Genomic DNA, 17,565 nt, shown 5'->3' on the forward strand with positions numbered 1-17,565 from the left:
ACAAAGAAGACCACCAAACCGAACACACAATATAGGGAGGGAAGGTGGGAAGACAGAAAGCGCAGTCTCGCAAAGCCCCAAGACACCTAAAAACAATGAAAACCCCCAATTAACAATTACCATAGGACAATACTCTGACACAAAAAGCCAGACCTCAGCTTTGAGGTTTAAAAAACTACAGACTTATGCAATCATTCCATTCTCTGAGACCTAGACTGAAACACAATAGAGACCTTAGTAAACCAGGGAGGGGGGACCATGGACTGCACACCCTAATTACAGATATAATGAGGGGTGCTATCATGCTGAGACTTGTAGTTCCACACAGAAAGAGAAAATATAATACTGATGCACACTCTACAGTACCAAGTACTGCTCTTCAGAATAATTATACTGTATTGTGCTCTGTGAAAATCGAGGTCTTGGCATACTTTTTGTACAAAAGATATTGGATCGCCAAATAGGTGACCTCGTCTGGTGGGTTCTAGTTTGATAGATCTGACAGCATAGCATATGAAGGCTACTTTGTGATCAGAAAGTGGAGGGGCTGCCGTGTTCCTGGGCATACTTAATATCTACGAGTACACACAGCGCACCAGCCCTTCCTGTGCCACAACCACTAAGTAATAGCCCCTCTTGTGCTCCCATCACACTGAGTTGGTACCTCCTTTGCCCCTATTACACTGTGCTAGCCCTTGCTGTGCTACCATCAAAATGCATCAGCCCCTAATAGCACTCCATCAGCCCCTACTATGCCATCACATAATGCACACCACTATTCTGCCCCATCACACTGAGCCAGCACCTCCTAAGCCCCACAATCAAGCTGTTCCAGCCTTTCCAGCACTCCAAAATACACCAAACTGTACCAGTCCCTCCTGTGTCACAATCATACTGTGTCAGCCCTACTTGTGCCACTATAACAATTCAGCAACCCTTACTGTGCTCTCATCACACTGCCATGCCACTTCTGTGCCCAAATCACCCTATGCCCCACAATCGCACTACCCCATCCCAACCTATGTTGTCAGCACACTGCACCAGCCCCTCCTGTTTTCCTACTACATTCATTACTCATCACCTAACATTTCCTGGCAGCCACAGTAATGTTTGTGTGTGATGGCAGCAGTGCTGAGTGCTGGTCCCGCCCCCTGTGTGATGTCATGCAGAGGGTGGGGCTTGCAGTATGAGGAAGGGGAAGTGCTGCACAGCTCAGCCAGAGAGCACGAACAGCTGGCTGCGCAGTTCTGTTACCAAACGCTACCCGATCGCGGCAGCCAGCTCCGTGTAGGGGTGAGTGCAGGCTACTGTGGGGACAACGCAATGCTGCCAGTGTTTTTTTCCTGTCAACACTGCCTGCATTGCAGGGGAGCCTGTGGGCCTATTTTCAATGGGGGGCCTGGAGCTGCAGCTCCATCCGCTCCATTGTTAATCCGGCCCTGGATATAAAAGTAGAAGAAATATAATTTAGGCAGGTCTACTACAGTTTGCAGTGTCCACAAATGATGCCAAAAGAGTAAGTTCAATCTGGCACCACAAGGTTTTTGCCTTACCCTTAACAGTACCCTGCAATGCCGCACATCAAATTGATCAGTGTGAGGTAGCAATGTAGTTATGTCACTCCCAGTTGTTTTATTTTTACAAATATGATACACGTTTTGAGTGAAAGGGACAAATGGCGTGGCTGAGTCACCCAGGACCTTGCACTCCATGGGGGGTTATTTGGCGCAATTGAAGCCCCAATTCTGCTGCCCTCTAGTCTTCAAACATATTCAGGCCTCTGAGGTTGGCTTGTTAGGAACAGGCGAGTTGCTCCCAGTGACATCCCTAGGGGGTGTAGACTGCACTGGGTGTCACCATCCAAGGGCGTGACACCAAAATGCCGGCTCCTTTTCAGTGACCGGGACGCCACCTTCCCATGAGACCTTGCCCCTTTTCAGTTAAAAACATGGTGCAGCTGCGACTGCTTCCGCGTCTATCCTGCATATGCATGGGTCAACCGGAATTGACGATGGTACTCGATTTCTGCATATACATAGCAATTATGCGAATGCATATGCAAACTTGCGAATGAATCGATGGGCATCTTTTACCTTTCTGGGTGGTTCTTCACATGCCTTTTTTTGCTTCTGAGAACATTTCTGTCTCATTTGCGATCCAAGCTGAATGACGTCCATTGCTTTTAGTACATCCAGCGCCCTAAATATAAAGAGTATTTATTATTATCCTTTATTATTATCCTTTATTTATATGGCGCCACAAGGGTTCCGCTGCGCCCAATTACAGAGTACATAAACAAATAATCAAACAAGAAAACAGCAACTTACAGTTGACGACAATATAGGACAAGTACAGGGTAAATAAACATAGCTACATCAGCAGATGACACTGGAATAAGTATCAGGTAGCAGAAGACTGCTGGATTTGGTGCAGTTGAAGATTATTAAAGTGAGAAAAGGGTAAGCACATGAGGGAAGAGAGCCCTACTCATGAGAGCTTACATTCTAAAGGGGAGGGGTAGACAGACAGGGGTGAGACAGATGGGGTACATAGAGAGCGTGGAACAGAGGTTTAGGATGAGATTTGGCTGGGTTTGGTGTAGAAGTGGGTCTTGAGAGCCCGTTTGAAGTTTTGTAGAGAGGTGGAGAGTCTGAGGGGGAGAGGTAGGGAATTCCAGAGAAGTGGTGCAGCGCGTGAAAAATCTTGGAGGTAGGAGTGGGAGGAAGTAATCCGTAGGCAGGAGAGTCGGCGAGCATTAGCAGAGCGAAGAGGACGGGTGGGAGTGTAAAGGGAGATAAGATCAGAGATGTAGATGGGAGAGGAGTGGGTGAGGGCTTTGTAAGCAAGTGTGAGAAGCTTGAAATGGATTCTGAAAGGGAAGGGGAGCCAGTGAAGGTCTAGTAAGAGAGGAGAGGTGGACCAGGGACGTGCAGTCAGGGGAGGCAGGGGAGGCAGTGCCTCCCCTGTCATCATTAATGATTAAAATAATACAAAGAAGATACTTATGACACATGTTCTGTGTCATAAGTATCTGCTTTAGCCTTTACTTTATTTTAATCATTTTTACCTTATTTAAAAATACTTTTAATGTACTTCAGAGGCACCGCTCTCGGTGCCTCCCGCTATCAGTGAGAAAGGACCGGAAGCTGGGGGCGGGGCCGAGTATTGGGCAGTGAAAGCCCATTAAAAAAAGCAGCAAAAGCGGCACTTACTAGAAGTGCCGCTTTGACAGGGGTGTGCTTTCAACCTATATGAAAGCACGCCCCTATCACCAACACACTGCTCCCGAGTCCCTGCCTACAAGCTCCAGGAGCCAGCTCATCCCCTCCCCACTACTCCTCTCCCGGTGCCTGCTTCACCCGTCTCCCCATGCCGCCGCTTCTCCCCGGCTGATGCCGCTGACCCCACCGGCCCTACCTTCCAGCATCTCCACTGCCGCCGATCCCCGCAAGTTGGGAGCCGAGAGGCTGAGCTGAGGCGGGGGCATGGTGAGGGGCACAGGGCAAAGCCAGAAGCCTGGTGCGCTGCGAGGAGGGAGAGCTGCTGCCGGGAGCCTGGGGAGTCATACGCGCTCGCAGGAGGGAGCAAGTAGGAGGCGCAGTCACTGATGTCGCTCCCGGCCAGGGCACAGCGAGGAGTCTCATTCTCTATGTGTCGGGGACAGGCGGCGGGTGGACGCGGCACCGGTATTTACTAAAGTAAAGTAAGTGAGACGGGAAGGTGAGAGACGAGGGGGAGGGGGGTGGGGGTGGGGTGGTATGATATTAGAGCCTGCACTGTCTGGAAGTGGATGGGGAGGGGGGGGGGTGCCGCTGGTGAGACCTATCATAGTGACTGCACTGTCTGGTGGAAGGGGATGGGGGGGGGGGGGGGTGCTGCTGCTGGTGAGAGTGATGATAGTGTCTGGACCGTCTGGAAGGGGATGGGGGGGGTGCTGCTGCTGCTGGTGAGAGTGATGATAGTGTCTGGACCGTCTGGAAGGGGATGGGGGGGGGGTGCTGCTGGTGAGAGTGATAATAGTGCCTGCACTGTCTGGAGGGGGTGGGTGTGGGTGATCTTGGTATCTTTGCTTTCCATGGAGGGGTGGGGGTGTTACTGGTGTGTGTGTGTGGGTGTGTGTGTGTGGGTGTGTGTGTGTGTGTGTTCTTGGTGCCTGTGTGGCCACATCATCATTGCAAGATCATAACCTCTTTTCCGGGAGCACGCATATCTTCAGCGCATGCAGGGACAGCGGCAGTAGCGGGCATCGGCGGGACACGGCGGGACGTTATGGCTGCAGTGCCTCACCAGCCACTGACCTCACCGCACGCCACTGAGGTGGACATAGTGCGTTTGGTGAGGAAAATGAGCCGGGCAGCAGCATTGAGGATAGATTGGAGTGGAGAGAGGTATTTGTCAGGAATGCCAGTCAGGAGGAGATTACAGTAGTCCAGTCTGGAGATGACCAGTGAGTGGATAAGAGTCTTAGTAGCATCCTGGGTCAGAAAGGGTCTGATCCTGGAAATATTTTTTAGATGAAAACGGCAGGTTTGTGAGAGGTGCTGAATGTGAGGTTTGAAGGAGAGGGAGAAGTCAAGGATTACTCCAAGACAGCGCACTTGGGGGGTAGAGGAGATAGTAGTGCCATCAATAGATAATGAGATTGTAGGAGGTGAGGTTATGCGGGAGGGAGGGAAGATGATCAGCTCGGTCTTAGAAATGTTAAGTTTAAGAAAGCGCTGGGACATCAAGGAAGAGATAGCAGAGAGACAGTTGGAGATACGAGTGAGGAGAGTAGGGGAGAGGTCTGGAGAGGAAAGATAGATTTGAGTGTCATCAGCATAAAGATGATATTGGAAACCAAAAGAACTAATGAGCTTACCTAGTGAGGACGTATAGAGAGAGAAGAGGACAGAACCTTGGGGTACCCCTACAGTTAGTGGAAGTGAGGGGGAGGAGGAGTCATGAGAGGAGACAGAGAATGAACGGTTAGAAAGGTAGGACGACAACCAAGAGAGGGCAGTGTCACGCAGACCAATGGAGTGAAGGATTTGCAGTAGGAGAGGATGGTCCACAGTGTCAAAAGCAGCAGAGAGATCAAGTAGAATAAGTAGAGAGTAGTGTCCCTTAGATTTAGCAGCATGGAGGTCATTGCATACTTTTGTAAGGGCAGTTTCAGTGGAGTGGAGAGGACGGAAGCCAGATTGGAATGGGTCAAGCATGGAGTGTGAGGAAAGAAAGGAAGTAAGGCGGTTGTAGACAATACGCTCAAGGAGTTTGGAGGCAAAAGGGAGGAGAGAGATGGGTCGGTAGTTGGAGAGAGTGTTTGGATCAAGGGTAGGTTTTTTAAGAATAGGAGAGATGAGTGCATGCTTGAAGGCAGAGGGGACAGTGCCTGATGATAGGGAGAGATTGAGAAGGTGGGAAAGATGGGAACAAGCAGAAGGAGAGAGGTAGCGGAGGAGGCGGGAGGGGATAGGGTCAAGTGGGGAGGTGGTGAGGGGACAGGAACGAATGAGGGCCATGACTTCCTCTCCAGATGCATGGGAGAAAGATGACAGAGTTGGTGCGAGGGATGGGGAGGGTTGGTAAGGGATGGGAGAAGGCTGGTTTACTGATGGTCTGGTGTGATGTGATGTCCTGACGTATGGAGTCAATTTTGGATGTGAAGTAAGTGGCAAAGTCAAGAGCAGAGAGTGAGGAAGGGAGACGAGGTGGAGGTGGGCAGAGGAGTGAGTTGAGAGTGGCAAAGAGGCGCCGGGGGTTGGAAGACTGGGAGGAGATGAGGTTCTTGAAGTATGACTGTTTAGCAAGAGAAAGGGCAGCACTGAAGGATGAAAGCATAAGTTTGAAATGGAGGAAGTCTGCCTTAGAGCGTGATTTCCTCCAGTGTCGCTCAGCAGTACGTGAGCATTTTTGCAGATATCTGGTGCATTTGGTGTGCCAGGGTTGAGGTGTTAATTTGCGAGGGTGAATAGTGGTTGGTGGAGCAACAGAGTCAAGAGCAGAAGTAAGGGAAGCATTGTATGTGGAAGTGGCTTGCTCAGGGCATGAGAGAGAGAGAATAGGAGAGAGAAGTGAGTCAAACAGGGAGGAAAGGAATGTGGTGTCAATAGCTTCAATGTTACGCTTAGTGATGGTAGCCTTAGGAGGTAGAGATGGGGAAGTCGAGAGAGATAGGTTAAAGGAGAGCAGGTGGTGGTCAGAGAGGGGAAATGGGGAGTTTGAAAAATCAGAAATATCACAGCGGTGAGTGAAGACCAGATCCAGTGAGCTCCCATTCACATGGGAGGGTGAGGAGGTCCACTGGGAGAGACCAAGTGAAGAGGTGAGGTTAAGGAGTTTAGAGGCAGGGGATTGTGTGGGGATGTCAATAGGGATGTTGAAATCGCCTAGAATAATGGTGGGAATGTCAGAAGAGAGGAAGTGAGGAAGCCAGGAAGCAAAGTTGTCGATGAATTTGGAAGCAGTGCCAGGGGGGCGGTAAATGACAGCTACTCTAAGATGGACTGGTTGGAAGAGGCGTATGGCGTGGACCTCAAATGTAGAGAATATAAGGGATGGTTCTGGTGGTATGAGTTGGTAGGAGTAACTAGAAGGTAAAAGGACCCCAACACCACCCCCATGGCGACCCCCAGGTCGGGGTGTGTGTGTGAATGTGAGGCCCCCAGCAGAGAGAGCAGCAGCAGAAGTAGTGTCAGAGGGTGTAATCCAAGTTTCAGTAATGGCTAGTAGGTGTAGGGAGTTGGAAATGAAAAGGTCATGAGTGGGGACCAGTTTGTTACAAACAGATCTGGCATTCCAGAGTGCACAGGATAGGGGGTATGAGTTTGTGGGAGAGATGTGAATGAGATTTTCAGGGTTGCTGTAGCGATGAGGAGGGATTAACTTTGAGGGCAGGGATGATGAGAGAGTAGTGATGGTACGGGTGCCTGAGCTAGGAGGGGAAACTGCAGGAGGTGGGCAGGGAGGGAGGTCAGTGTGATGTGGATGGGGGTGTGGGCAGGTGACAGGGAAGGGAGAGAGGGAGCAGGGCTGAGTTGTGGGGTAGCAGGACCATGGGGAGAGGTGAATGAAAGTGAGTATGAAAGTAAAAGAAAGTATGAAAGAAAGTATGAGATTCAACAAACACTGGGGCAGATGTATTAAGCCTGGAGAAGTGATAAAGCAGTGACAAGTGCAAGGTGATAACGCACCAGCCAATCAGCTCCAATATGTAAATTTACAGTTAGGAGCTGATTGGCTGGTGTGTAATCACCTTACACTTATCACTGCTTTATCACTTTTCCAGGCTTAATACATCTGCCCCACTGGGCCTAATTAATTTTTGTACGCTGTGACTGATCACTGTTCACGATTATCGGCAGACTGCGCATATGCTGCGAATGTAGTGCGTATGTATCAAGGTGCCGCTGCAATCCCGCTCGCAATGAGGATTTCATCGCAAAGTGATTGACAGGAAGTGACCATTTGGAGGAGTAAATAGGGAGTGGTTGCAAAAACGCATGCGTCTCATGGCCATTTTTGGGGCGTGTATCTGCTGTCAACTGCAAGCTTTGCCTTAGACCCGATGTTCCCCGTTTTTGCGTATAGGCTGAAAATGTGTACGCAGTTGCGAATGAGTTTGTGATTGCTCCAGTGGCCCTCTGTCTTCTTTTCTAGGCAGCAGCTTCACCTTAGCAGTTCTGTAGCCTAGAAAATCGCAATTGCGTGCAAACATGAATTACACCCACTGTCAGTATGTACAGTACTGACATCGGGCTAATGCTGGCAACTTTTGGCCTGTGGTGACAAACACAAGTAAGTGGCCTAAACTCCTTTAACAGCACAAAGTAATAGGAAAGTGGGTGTATTTGCCCTGGTTTGTCTAATGTGTATGTGGCTTTATATAGCCAATTAAATATATGACAATTGTTCTGTCAAGGAATTATAATCAAATACAAAACAGAGTAGTGATCTCTGTACAATATAGACAGCATTCTGATTACCTCTTTACAATACAGAGGACATTCTACTGCTTTCTATACATTACAGAGAGCATTCTACTGATCTCTATACAATACAGAGTGTATCCTACTGCTCTCTATACAATGCAAAGAGCATTCTAATGATTCTATACAATATTTAGTACATTCAATTGACCTTTATATAACACAGTGGGCATTCTACTGATCTCTATACAATACAGAGGGCATCTACTGCTCTCTATGCAAAACAAATAACATTCTAATGACCTATATACAATATAAAGAACATTCTATTGACCTTTATATAATACAGTGGGCATTCTATTGACCTCTATACAATACAGAGGTAATTTTACAGATCTATGTAGTGTGCAGCCTCACATCCAATCCCCTGAAGACACACTAAGTTTGGTGTTTTATAAACCCCCCCCCCCCCCCTCCCAACTGTAGATTGGCAGATATTTGAAATCACCTCGCTCCGTCTCCTTGTGCCTCTATTCTATATTCTCATAGAACTTTATTATTTTACTACCAGTTATTTATATAGCACACACACATTCTGCAGTGTTTTACAGCAGGGGCTTAGCTACCATAGGTACAGGCAGTGCAGCTGCTATAGGGCCCAGAGCTGAGAGGGGCCCACCTTCCCTGTCAAAGTTACATGTGTTATATACAGGGGCGTAGCTACCATAGGTGCAGGCTGTGCAGCTGCTTTGGGGCCCAGAGCTGAGAGGGGCCACCTTCCCTGTCACAGTTACATGCGTTAAATATATATTTTTTGCCATTGGGTGGTACGTAGGGGAACTTTCAAACTTTTTCCTAGGGGCCTGCAATATATCTAGGTATGCCCCAGGACCTGCTTTTTGTAGTGTGGTATAAAATGAACTGGAGGGCATTTTAATGTTCTATAATATGAATCAGGGCACAGTAATGAGGCACAATATGAACGGGGAGCACTATATATCATAATGTGAATTGAGGGTACCGTGCGGCATAATGTGTACTGGCAGATCTGAAATGTGACATAGGGTGAACTTATGCAGTACTGCAATTCATAAAAGAAATTAGGGCACTACTATGGGGCATAACATTAAATAAGGCTCTACTATGGTTCAGAAAATAAACGAGGGCACTATTATAGGGCATAAAATTAACAACTGCTGCAGAGAAGTGTCTCTCTAGAAGCATTAGGATTGGGGCCCCTTCAAAATGTTGCTATGGGGCCCACAAAGTTCTGGCTACGCCCCTGCTTTATAGGGAATATTTGGTCATTCACATCACTCCCTGCCCCAATGGAGCTTGCAATCTATAATCACATGTACACACACTAGGGTTACATTTTGTCAGAAGCCAATTAACTTACCAGTATATTTTTGGACTGTGGGAGGAAATTGGAGCACCCATTGGAAACGCACACAAATACAAGGAGAACCTACAAAGTCTTGGCGGGAATCTAGCCCAAGACTGGAGTTCTGTGAGGTAATCATGCTAACCATTGTACCAACCGTGCTGTGAAATGTTTCTGTGATTTTAAACTACTGTAATATTTTACAGTAAGAGATACAAAATTCCATATGCTACTTAAATCACAATAATATAAATGTATTATGGAACACCCTAAGGGGGGTATTCAATTAAGTGCCTGTTTTTTTAGACTGGTAGAAAACCAATCAGGCCCGCGAATTTACCAAAACACGTGTATCGGCTACAAATTCGCCAATACAAATGATTTTCACCAGTGCCGGATTTTTCAACCACTCAAAAAAACGTCACGGCATTGAATAGATAGAATGTAAATTTGACCTAAAAACGAGCGGAAAGTGACTTTTTTTCGACTGGTTGAAAAAACAGAACCAGTTGAATACCCCCCTAAATCTACATTTTATTTGTGCCTGCAATATCTTGTTTTGGCTCTGTATTTTATCATCAGCTTGGTTTGTAATGTTTTGCTAAACTTTTTATTTTTCTCAGGTGAGATGCTGGACTCCACTCCCATATGGTGGTGACACTTGTCTGTGTCCCAAGGTACTGGGCACACTCTTACTGCTGGGTGGAAAACATTGTTTAGAATCCCTTTTTTTAAATTTTGTCCTCTGTGCCCCTGCAGGTTTACCTTGGATGCAGATCCTGGCCTCGAACCCCATACGTAGACATATTGTCTGAACCTCCCCTCGCCCCTGGAAGGCCTACTTATGATGTGGAATGCCCCCTTTGTTGTGATGTGGATGCCCATTCAGGTGAGATGCTAGATCCCACTTCTACATGGTAGTGACACTTGTGTTTTTGCCAAGGTACTGGGCCCACTCTTGCTGCTGGGTCATTCAAATTTCCACTTCTGTAGGTGACTGTGTATCGTAAGTTGGTGAGATGGGATACCCAGCGTTGCTCAAGCACTCCCAAGCGAGCAGTGTACAGGTGGGCCAGAGGGTTGTTGTCTGTTACGATAACAAACGGTGTAGCAGCCTGGTAGTTGAATTTCTCAGTTATGGCCCAGATGAGAGCAAGTAACTCCAGCTTGAATGTACTACAGTTCTCGCTGTTTCCCTCGGTCTTGCGGAGGCCCCAACTAGCATAAGCTATCACCCTTTCGCATCCATCCTGTACTTGTGATAACACAGCCCCTAGTCCACAGTGGCTAACGTCTGTATAAACTTGGAAGGGATTTTCGTAGTCTCGATAGGCTAGCAAGGGAGCGTTTATCAGAGAAGGCTTGAGTAGTTTGAAAGAATGCTGCTGGTCTTTACCCCATATGATTAGGGATGAACTTCTCCTTTCTTGGACAGACTTGCCACGCAGGAGTTCATGCAGCGGAGCAGCCACTTTAGCGATATTTTCCACAATCAGCTTTAGAAGCCCACGAATCCCAGGAAAATCTGGACGTCTTTCACCATCTTGGGTGTTGGCCATTCCTGCACAACCCAGATTTTCTCAGGGTCAGGATTGACACCCTCAGCGCTGAGGATGTGCCCTAAGTATTGGACCTCTGGTTTAAATAGATGACACTTTACTGGCTTGAGCTTCAGTTCAAACTTTGCAAGTTGCTTAAACACTTCTTCTAGATGCTGGAGATGTTCTTCATAATTTCTTAAAAAGATTGACATTGTCTACTTATAGTAGGACCGTTTCAAAGTTATGGTGTCCCAGGCAGTGTTCCATTACTCGCTGAATGATAGCCGGTGCATTACAGAGGTCAAAAGGCATTCTGTTCAAATAGGCCCATTGGAGTGGTGAAGGCAGTCTTTTCCCGGTCCTCCGGTGCCATTGGGATCTGCTAGTATCCGCTGGTGAGGTGTAGTGTGGAAAAGTAGGCCGCTGTCTTCAAGGCTGTCAAAGACTTCTCGGTAGCAGGTAGGCATCCTTGTGTGTCACCACATTCAATTTACGATAGTCCATGCAAAACCGGAGACTTCCATCTTTTTTCTTCACAATAACCAGCGAAGCTGCCCATGTGCTGTGACTCTCACGGATAACACCTGCATCCTTCATCTCAGCAATCATTTTACGTACCAACTGGCACTTTGCGGGTGGTAGGGGCCGGTGTCTCTCCTTGACAGGAGGGTTAGTTCCCATTAGCATTCCTTCCCGCTGTTCTTCTGATGTATTCAAGTCACCAATATGGATCTCACTCCACCATGGAGCCTTGCCACCAGCTGCAGGTTAATCTCCGGTCATTGCCCTTTGTTGGGCAGACAGTTCATCTTCCCCTAAGATGTCTTGGAAATACACTTGGAACACCTTCGACACTGAGCAGTGTCTGAAAAGTCGAATGGGATAGTTGTGAGGGTTCAAGATGTGGACGGATACTCTTCCATGCTCTACCTTTGCCAATGTCCTTGCTATTGCGAATGGCTGCTGTCTGTCAGGGTTGCAGGATTCAATCATGGCATCGTAGTCATGCCCGCCAGGACCAACCCGAGCTTTACACCAGACTACATGTTCAGAATTGGGCATCAACAGTACAGGCCATCGATCAGCAATTCGGGCCTTCCCAACCTCTCCTCGGTCATTGGCTAATTTCTTCTGCCCCTCCAGCAGCAGAACAATCTGTTGTAGCATCTTCCGCTCCCTTGGGGCCGCTGTCCTCATTTCAGTTCTAAGGGCTTCTACCAACTAATCGGGACAATTTCTCAAACATTCATCCAGAGGATGACTGGGGGCAAGTATTCATTCTGTACAGTCAACACTAGACAACACTGTCTGGTCAAGCTTGCTTAGCCAACTTTCATGTCTGCTTCCCAGTAGCCATGATAGGTGATAGGCTGTCCGTTGCTAGCTAGTGGGTGTAGCCAGGTAGTCGATGGCAATACGATTGTTTGTTCATCCCAGTGTTGATGGAACTTGGTGAGCTATATTGTTGAAACTTGGGAACCAGTATCCAGGAGAGCAGACATCTCCACACCGTTAATCTTGATTTGCAGACAGGAGCACTCACCAAAGTGTCTGGGCCACCACTCCTGCGATGCCGGACTTATTGGTACATCTCGGGATCTCCTCATTTAAAGCTGCTTTGTTGGCAACCTCGACATATAGGTTGCCCCTGAGCATCAAACTGATCAGTAGGGCGTCGACCTGTCCCTGTCCAAGGCCTGGGCTGCTCTCATTGATTCCTGCAATCCCAGGGTAAGTCCCATAGTGTTTCACCGGCCCATTGTTTTCTAGTATAAAGATGACTTTTTAACCCTGAAATCATTCTTGAAGCAAAAATGCTCCCCAACTTTTCTAATATGCCTTCAACAGTCTCCTTTTCTTCCATGCCTTTGCCTCCCATATAGAGCAGAGCCTTTTAACTATCCCAGTAGGATCTCTACTTTCTGTAATTTGCTCAGTGGTACAACCGGAACATGGAACGCATCTTGTCCCTAAACGCCTTAAGTGAGCTTGTCCCTGCTGTATGCATGTCTCCAGAATAGGTAGGTAGCCACGCGGTGCCAAAGTAATATGGCATCATAATGGGTGATGCCATCTCTTGGTTAGGCAATGGCGATTTCTGATCAGGTGTCGCAGGCAGGCCTGTAGAGGTTGACGCAGTGGTCTGGGGTTCCAACATCCTGCCAATAACTTGGTACCGAATCCTGTTCGTGGACACCAAGTTGTAATATCCGGTAAGTAAGGTAGAGTGTTGGTGGTCATACCTGATCTCCTGGCTGGAGTCACCTCTTTCATCAGATCTCACCGCTAGAACCCTATGCAGAAGGCTGGAGAAACCCCTTCCCAGGAAAGCGACCACACGTTAGGACGGTGACTGGTTTCTTTAATTAGCAGGGAACTCTGATAAATGTATCTTTAGCTAAGTTTGGAGATAAATGTAAAATTGCAGTTCACAACTCAATACATACATATATATATATATATATATCCAGGGAAGTCCTGCACTCACATCAATGTGAGGTCAACAGTGGGGTGCACCCAGTAGAATCCACACATTCACAGTGGGTCCACACATAGAGTCATAGTTCCAGTTTCCCGGGGGGCACTCTCTGTCACAAATAAAGTCCAATCGGGATCTCTAAGGTCATAGTCGGCTTTATTGGGTCGACGTTTCGGCTCAACAGTCAGAGCCTTTATCAATACAAGCCATACACATTTTCATGTTGCAAAACAGTCATAACGAGAATCAAATAATTCAACAGTGTCACACTGTGGTAAACAGACAACCAGATCAGCACATAAGCCTACACACTGGCTTTCAAAAGGAATAATCCATAAAGGGATACAACAGTCAATGAGCCCTCACTGGAGGTTAATGCTGGACGTCCATTCAGTGTGACTGAATGGACGTCCAGCATTAACGCCTCCTTCAGCACACCTTGCCAAGGTATCCGGCTTTGGAAGCAGTTGCGGGTTTGTTCTCCCCGCCAGCCGTCCATACCATCCACAGAGATCTTAAGAGCAGCCGTGGGCTTGTTCTCCCCGCTAGCCGTCTATACCAACAAATGGCTCTCACCTCACAGTGAATTTACGGTTCCCTCTCCCTTGCGGCATTCGCATCAGTGGGCACTGCAGGATACACCGCTGAGGACGCTCGGCTCTGGACCAGCCCACACAAGGAGAGCTATCAAATCTGTGCTCATTATTGGGCTAACCCGCTTTTGATGTTATGGGACATACATCCACTTATTGCTCTGAATATCAGCTGAGCTCCATATTACGTGTGGACTTTCATTCAGAGAACTAAAACAGCTGTTATCTATTGAATTGGATATATTGATTTAAGGTGTGCTCTCTTTTTTAAAAACATTTTTAATGTTGCATTGTTACAATTTGATTACTAATCAATTATTTTATATTTATGGTTAATAAATCTATTCTATATACATCGGCTCTCCTACTTTTTCATTGTCCTTTTCCCTGATATTTTGCGCAGCTGATTCTTTTGTTTTAATAATATAAGAAAATACTCAGCTCAGGTAATATAACACCATATATTAGAGCAGTATATAATACCCTGGAAATAAGGCAGCAGCCTATCTAAAGCTCATTATGCAGTTCACTGAAAACTGAGAATGTTATTCCTTGGCAATGAACCTAAGTGTCCACCAGATGGCGACTAGAAAACTTCCCTACTGCTCAGTTCCTACACTGGTGGCTCCGCCACACACAGCCAGTACACTGCCTCTGGGAAGGAGAATAGAGTGAGTCTTTTAATCTATGTAATTGCTCCCTCTGATTAGAATCCTTTTGTTCCTGTAGCTCCATCCCTTTAGTAATTATAGTCAGTCAGTGCGGCAACCTGGTCAGCATAGGTTAAGAGAAGTGAATGCAGTCGTAGATCCACAGTGAGAAAAAGAGCATGCAGTAAGGTGTGAGCAGGGCCGGTTCTGGGGCTTTGCGCGCACCGGGCGGCAATGGGGGGTGTGGCTTCATACAGGGGGCGTGGTCATTTATGCCCCCTGTACAGACTACTGTGGCGCTCTGAAATGTGCCCCCCGCTGCCGCTGGGCGTTGTGAAACCCTTCGTGGAGAGGTCCTTAATGTGCGGTGCGCGATGACGTCATTGCGCACCGCACAGCAAAGGTCCTCTCCACGAAGGGAAACTAGACGCGTAGCGTCTAGTTCCCTTCGTGGAGAGGACCTTTGCTGTGCAGTGCGCGATGATGTCATCGCGCACCGCATAGTAAAGGACCTCTCCACGAAGGGAAACTCTAGTTTCCCTTCACAGCGGCCAGAGGCAGCGGGGGGCAGCGGGGGGCACAGCAGCAGCAGATCTTGCCCTGGTACGGCGCCCTCCGGATGGAGCTGGCGCCCTCCGGAAGGCGGCGCCATCCGGGCAAAAGTCCTGCTTGCCCGTGGCAAGATCCGCTACTGGGTGTGAGTAAAGCTGTACAGTTTTTTAGCGTACTAAGCAAACAGATGGGAGCTGTCAGCAGTGCATGGCATGAAACATTATAGAAACATTATAGATCTTGTGACACCGAAGGAGGAAGATCAGTATAATTACTTAAGCTGTGAGTAAAGCCAGGAAAATAGTCTTTCAGCAGGCATTCCCACTTAAATCTTTCTCAGTGGCAGTGGCTCACTTTTCCCTGGGCACTAACTGAAGCAAAGTTCAACCAGCTTATGAATTGCACAATGGTAATCTTGCAGTGCAGTCTCTCTGTGGGTGCAGGGGTATGTTAAAGCATGTCAAGTAACAGGTTAAAGGAATGCCTGGTTCACTAAAGAGATAGGGAGCAGCGTTAGATGCAGAATAAAGTGGCGGCACAGGTTGCTGCAGTCGGAATTCAAGCGGGCACAATGATTCCTCACTGAACTGGCATTTGTCAGGGTCTTATTTAGCTTAATCTGTCCCACTTTTGCATTAACAGGGCGCTCGGTCTCTGTAGTCCCAGCCGTTGATTCGGTCACTGTGCTGTTCGGCACCTCAGGGCTCTCACTGGAATAGCTCCTCACGCGATCCCTCCAGTCTCTCACACACCCGGACTCTGGGGGTCATTCCGAGTTGATCGCTCACTGCCATTTCTCGCAGCATAGCGATCAGGTCTCTACTGCACATGCATATGCACCGTAATGCACAGGTGCGCTGTACGGGTACAAAGTGGATCGTTGCTGAGGGATGGATTTAACAACGAATCCATTCGCACGGGCGATCGCAAGGAGATTGACAGGAAGAAGACGTTTGTGGGTGGCAACTGACCGTTTACTGGGAGTGTTTGGAAAAACGCAGGCGTGTCCATGCATTTGCAGGGCGGGTGTCTGACGTCAAGTACGGCACCAAAAAGACTGAAGTGATCGCAAGGGCTGAGTAAGTCCAGACTACTCAGACACTGCACAAACAGCTGCAAATCCGTTCTCCCACTTAGAAAGCGAAAATACACTCCCCCGTGGGCGGCGACTATGTGTTTGCATGGCTGCTAAAAGTACCTAGCGAGCGATCAACTCGGAATGAGGGCCTCTGACAGAAGCCTCCGCTCCTCGGAAATCAAAATAATAATTGAAGCGCTGTACAGCCAGATATATTTTTTATAAATTTATTAATAAAATGAAAGACAAAAAACACATAAACATACAACACTAAACACACGGCCGGTGTATAAAATATATAAAATTTGACAATTAATTCAAAAATTCATTAATACTACACAAGCTAACCATTGGAGATACATCATACAATACTCTCCATTCTCCAAAGAGCAACAAAAAACTCAGTCCTTGTTAGTTGATTAATCAGTGCACATTAGTAATCAATTAATTGATCATAACTCTGTCATAGTCATCAGAAAAGACCTTGCTGGTCATTCATTAATTAGAACCTCAGTTCAAATCAAGCAGACATGCAGATCGTTAGTGAAAATTGATGTTAGACACTATCCACAGCTGTTATTCAGATGCTGCATGCATGAATAAATATTAGCCTCTGCTGAAGCTCAAAACAAGGTTGCAATTGGTTAGTGGATCAATCAGAGAGCATCTGTAGCAAAGTATATGGTCACAACTGATGTGTTTCCAAATTAGTACGTTTTAAAACATTTGTTAGTAGATAGCATGCACTCACAACTTGACACATTCCCCGTTACCACGGGTGATGGATGGACACTGGAATCTTGGTTGGCTTTTAGCGCAGTGATCACCCCCAGTAACTGCAGACTGTACTGGGAGCCGATCCCCCCTCCAGCTATACAAATGCTGTATGACACTTTGGCTTGTCCGGGGTCCCGCCGCACCAAGTCCGTTAGATTGATGTCCCAATGGTCAGAAGGTCGCAGCCGTGCATAAAGATCAAGCTCTACGCGTTTCTCCGCCTCTATACTCGGCGGCTTCCTCATCGCGAATGGGACTGCCCAATCGTCCTGGTTCCGGGCAAAACCCCTCCTAGGGGACGAATTTATCCGCTATCCATCCCAGAGACGCAAGCTATGTCTGATTATATACAGGAAAATCTAACCAAAGGATTTATCAGACCATCTTCTTCACCTGCAGGAGCCGGATTCTTTTTCGTTAAGAAGAAGGACGGTGGGTTACGACCATGCATAGATTACCGTGGACTCAATGAGATCACTGTGAAAAACAAGTACCCATTACCCTTAATTCCAGTATTATTTAATCGGGTAAAGGGAGCTCCTCGGAAATCTCTCCTTCCTCCTTCTTCCCTGGTTATGCTCTGCTCAGGGCACTTCACACA

This window comes from Pseudophryne corroboree, chromosome 4 (genome assembly GCF_028390025.1).
Source record: "Pseudophryne corroboree isolate aPseCor3 chromosome 4, aPseCor3.hap2, whole genome shotgun sequence".
NCBI lineage: Eukaryota > Metazoa > Chordata > Amphibia > Anura > Myobatrachidae > Pseudophryne > Pseudophryne corroboree.